We start from the raw sequence: 6,000 nt of genomic DNA on the forward strand, positions 1-6,000 counted from the left end.
AAGATCCACTCACCTGGAGTCTACGCTATAATTCCTAGTGCACGCATCGAGGCGTCCCAAATGATTGGTGCCTGTGACCAATTATCGAATCACATCTCAGAACTCTTATCAATAGAATACATAATTCACGTAAAACACATCCTCAAAGACATTCTAAAATAGTTCGAGACCCATTGATCACAAGTCAACCGTCGATCAAAGATCAACGGTAGGGTCTACACCCTATATAACTCGACTCGAAAGATCCGCATATCAGATTTCCAATCCACAACTCCCAACGATCCACAATATGCTTCTAGAATAACATATTAAAATTTCATTACAATCCAACGGTCGGATCTCTGCCAATTGCCCAAAACAAGTAACCGTGAACATTTATTTTACTAACTTACAAATCCAATTCGGAAGATTTGTACGTTGGATTCCCGATCCATAAATTCCTATGATCTTTAAATATTACGTATTATAATGTATCCAATTTTGGTGACGATCCAACGGTCGGATTGTCGATTCATATTTTTATCAAGTAACGTATAGTAACGAATTCAGGTTCCAACGATCATCCTACGTCATTCAAATATCAAAAATGAATTCAAGACATTCGACATAGCCTAAAAATAGCATTGACGGCCCACTGGCCATGCGCCGCCGTACGCGCCATCATGGGTGGCGGTCGGCCACCCCGACTCGCCGGAAAATCCAATTATTTCCAAAAATTCTCAAACTTCACATAAATGAAGATCTTAGTGAGTGGAGCAACTTTCATACCTGCCACGAAGTCCAAAAGTGGACAGAAGATGGTCAATTTTGCCCACAAAAGCCGGCAGGTGCCTAAAACTTCCCGGTGTCGATTCGTCTTCTACAGTGGTCCAACGGGGTCAAGGTTGGTTGGGTTTTGCTTCTGCGATTATGGGCTACAAAGCCCAAGTGGTGGCATTGGCCATCGCTTTGCCGATTTGCCGAAAAATTGAAAAGAGTGGTCGGAGCACTGTTGATTTTTGTCGACTTTCGTGGCCTCCAACCGCCATATACCATGGTTAATCAAGGTGATTCTTGGATGAGTTTTGTAGAGGGGAATGAAAACTTCAAGATGGTGGTGGTGGCGTCGAAAAACTCCATCGAAGTTGGCTGGAATCGGCCTTGGAAAATGGGTGGTCACGCAGGATTGGGCACGGGTGCACGGGAAACTTTCCCCCTTTTTTTTTTTTTTTCTTTTCTGATTGGGTCTCACCCTCTCCCTCTAATTCTAATTGGTTCCTTAACCTTATACTTGATTGGTCCCTCCTATTTGTGCCTAAAATCTGATTGGCCACTTTCCCACAAGGTGGGAATTCAAATAATTTATAACTAAACTTTAAATAACAATTTTCAAATGTCCATAACTATACCGTTATAATCCGGACTCGCAAATGGTTTTCGCCTATGCGTTCACACCAACGAGTACTACGAGAATATGTTAAAAGAATAAGTCATACGTCTCTTTAGACGATGGTGAACATAAGTCAAAATCTTTGCCTCTAGGGCATTTTCGTAAATTCACGCTTTTAAAATAAAATAAAAACGTAAAATTTGGAACGGGTTGTCACAATCTACCCACCTTAAGAAAATTTCGTCCTCGAAATTTAAAATAATTAGTTAAATGTAGAATACTCAAAATTAAAGAGAGATATGTACGTAAATGCATACACGAGGAAGACATCAAGTTATAGCGACTACATAAAAGAGGATGACATTCTGTCGTGATCGAAGTGTAGTGACTCTTCTTTCATGCCTCCAAATTCCTACTTTCCTTCTCCTTCAGTACCATGCCAAAATATAATATTTTTTCATAAACGTGTTCAAAGCGTATCGCACTTCGAAATTAAGCATGTAATATTTTTGGGTCAAGCCCAAACAACAATTAACTAATTAAATAAGTAAATACAAATATTAACGTAGAATAATCTACTTGTTTACTTGCTTAACAACCGAACGAATAAGTTATTAATATTACGGTCTGCAGCCCACAATACCGATAATTCACTGTTGTCTTGATAAGCAAGTAACAATCCTCGAGGGTGCAATATTACCATCTTGCCCCTCAATGGGAAATACACATACAAGCCTCGATCGTACTCATTCACTACCTTCTTAGGCAACATTGTCAATAACATAAATTTTCTACATCACAATCTCAATCAATCAAATATTTGTTCACAATATTCTTCTGTAAATCACAAGCTGCACATACAATATTTATATTATATTTCAAATGATACCATACTCCTCAATAGGAATGTAACCATCGTTACCCATAATTCTAACAAAAGTAAGCGTCTATTAAATATGCACTGTGCGTAAAATCTCTATACATCAACTCCAATGATGCCATAGTTAACCCAAAATTGTAACCGTGGTTACAAGTGACTAGAATAGAGATAAGGATATACTGCAACCATGCTAATGGTGGGACAAACAAGATGCAACTCGTCCACAAAGGTCTAAGTAACTCATTTCAAACTAATCGTTAATCTAGGGGTAGAAATGCAATACTGAACAACTTCTAATACTCAAAACCTTCATAACGACTTCCAAAGGTTTGGAAGTGAAACATGTAACACGATGAAATATAAATACACCAAGATTATAATTTTGTAGGGTTTCTGTTTGCTAAATTTGTATAGAAGTCTAGGAGTAGTTTTCTCAAAAAGTCATCATCCTCTGGATGCAATTAGAAAATTGTAGTTGTCTAGGAAGTTTGAACTCTATATCCTCAATATCCCCACAACATTAATCAAAACCCGCGTGCATCTAGAGTGAGGATTCATTTAAAACACATCAAAGGGAGCCTCAATTTTATCTCTTCCTTACTTCCACATTTGAACACGTCACAAAGAGCACTTCTAGATCACATCACCCGAAGAGGTTGACTACATCCCACTTCTATCTTAGTGGTCTTCACAAGTGTCTTGTTGAAATTTCAACACCCATTTTAAGGAAATAACTATTGCCAATACTTCAATTTTTAGGGCAAGAAAAATATTGTTTTCCACTTAAGTAAAACAACCACCAATCGAAATACCACATGAGCGTAATCTTGGTTCAGCATCACAATTATTGACTTTCACATTCTCTACACATACAAAATATCCCGAATTGATAGTGAACAATGATGCTTCCCAACTTTCACTCGTATAACAAAATGATCATAGTCATTCGAACCATATTCGAACCATTTCTTGATAGGTTAAAGGTAACTCCATGTCGATACTCATAATTGCTGATTAAATTCTTCCACTGCCACTGTCAAAAACTTAGTCCATTTCAAAAATTTGAGCGTATCAAAGAAGTTCTAAGGTCGATAAAGGTTTCGGACACGTTCTCCACCGAGAAATATCATTTGATTTCTAAGTAAAAATAATAAATGTTAACTTCAAGTCATGGATAAAATAACTCATTCCAAATGGTTCTCGCTAGCATTGATGCGAAAGTGGCGCATACACCCGCCAAATCGATCTGTCATGAATTCCTCACTAACCGAGCGTAAAACCATGTCATAAAGGTTAAAAGAACATTCAAGAAATTGAGGGTCAAAATAGTTCATGAAATCTAAAGTACAAGATATCCGGATTAAATATACGATTTCAATGTCTAAGTGGTCCTCCTGAACAGTTTGTCCCTATCCAACTGACATAGGAAATAGGCCGGTGACTCTAAATCAACCCAATTGCTTTTAATACCAGGAGTTGAAGTTAAGGGTACGAACAAAGTTGATGTAGATTAATATTAAAAAGTCAAACAATTCCAAAAGTGATGAGTTATGTTAAAAAAAAAACTGAACAATTCCAACTTTATCCTAAGCCAAAAAAATAGAGAGGTAAAATTTAAGAATAATCTAACAAGATTTCTTAATGATCGAAAAGTAATGTTACAAAATATTAAACTACCAGGGACCAAAAGAAATTTTCCAACATGTTCTTCCGTCGAGTGTTACCACTTTAGCACCACGTTGCCACATGAGACATTTCCAGAGCCCTAACAAAAAAGGGACTTCGCAAGATTTCTATTAAGTGATATTCTAACAATACTACCAAGAAATCAAAACTAGCTGAGATTTCCAATCTTAAGAGAATCAATTCTAACAACGGAAGAATGATGATGGAATTATTTGGTAAAATCTCTGGTGATACACGATTATCAATACATTCACTTGGGCCATCAACTTGCCTCAAATCTACACTTTTCCCCCTTAAGAGAAATCTTCGTTTTAATTCTAAGGACATTGCTAAAATGATCATCTAAAATGTCGTGAAGCCAACATAACTGTCCAAAACTTAAGAAAAGTTAGCATATTTTTCCATATTCAACGAGGTGGCATCATTCGAACATTAAACACAAGAACCAAGAATGCTCACATCACGCGTGTGATGAACAAAATACTGCCCAACTTATGCTCTGATACCAAACTGACACACCCCGACCCGGAATGTCCACTAGGACCCCAAATCGAGCTGTGTTGGCCGACACATGGAAGGTGACGAAGCCATAAAGTGTGATAGTGTATAAAATGTGAATAAATTTGAACCTAAAAGTGCCTAAATACTAGAGTGCGCTACGAGTGGGAGCGAACTCATTTCACACGCGATGTTAGAACATAAATAAAGTACAGTAGTGTGGGTAAGAATCATACCCTTAAAAGTAGCCACCAATACTAAGATTAGTAAAACCAATCAGCAGTTAAAACATGAAGTTGGGAATTCAAATAAACCAATCATACCCTTAAAAGTAGACACTTTCCCACAAGGTGGGAATTCAAATAATTTATAACTAAACTTTAAATAACCATTTTCAAATGTCCATAACTATACTGTTATAATCTAGACTCGCAAACAGCTTTCGTCTATGTGTTCACACCAACGAGTACTACGAGAATATGTTAAAAGAATAAGTCATACGTCTCTTTAGACAATGGTCAACGTAAGTCAAAATCTTTGCCTGTAGGGCATTTTCGTAAATTCACGCTTTTAAAATAAAATAAATCGTAAAATTTGGAACGGGTGGTCACAACATTCCTTGTTTATAATAACTCACAATATCGTATGACATATCTCAATATATGGTTCAACGCTTAATCTAGCAACAACATTATACTTCTTACTTTGTCAACAAACAAAGTTACCACCAATAGTTGTAAAATAACATGAGTGTTGAAAACATTGGCAATGTTGAATGCAGTGTTGAAAACATTGGCATGGTTATGAATACCCACACAGATTTTCAATACCCACACAAAGGGATGTAGACTTTGGAAATAAAGGTGATCGTATTTTCAAAGTCATGTACTGTAAATTTCAAAATGTTTGTTTGGAGTTGCTCTATAAATGGAGCATTCCGACTACTATCAAGATACACAGAGTAAGAAAGGAAATATCAATAATATCAGTATCTATTCCTACCTCTTTTATTTGTCATCCTCTTGTGCTATAATTACAGTGTAATATTTTACACCTACTTCGCTCCTATCAGTAGTAAAGGTTATCTCTCTAACTTTGACATATTTATAACACATTATCAGCACGACTCTCTAAATATAGCCATTTCTCATTTCTCTTTGCCGAAAGAAATCATTCATGTTTCCTCTAAGGATTTTACTGTTCATTTTATTTCTCTGCCTCAACTGATGGATATACCCTCACGAAGAACTGTTTACACCATGCATGCTTTTAGTTCTTAACCTAACAGTTACATATATATTTGATTTCTTGTTTGGTGTAGATCTTGATTACTAACCTAGTGTTTATTTATGTTAATTTTATTGCAATCCAAGATGGTGTGGTACAATCGTCCATCTTGAACTATAAATTTAATCTTACTACAATCTAAGATGGTGTGGTACAATCGCCCATCTTGAACTGCAAATTTAATCCTACTACAATCCAAGATGGTGCGGTATCATAGCCTATCTTGGACTGCAGATCTAATTTTACTGCAAATTTTAGGTGGAGCGGTATAATCGCCCAC

This window comes from Pyrus communis, chromosome 5, assembly GCF_963583255.1.
Source record: "Pyrus communis chromosome 5, drPyrComm1.1, whole genome shotgun sequence".
NCBI classification, from domain to species: domain Eukaryota; kingdom Viridiplantae; phylum Streptophyta; class Magnoliopsida; order Rosales; family Rosaceae; genus Pyrus; species Pyrus communis.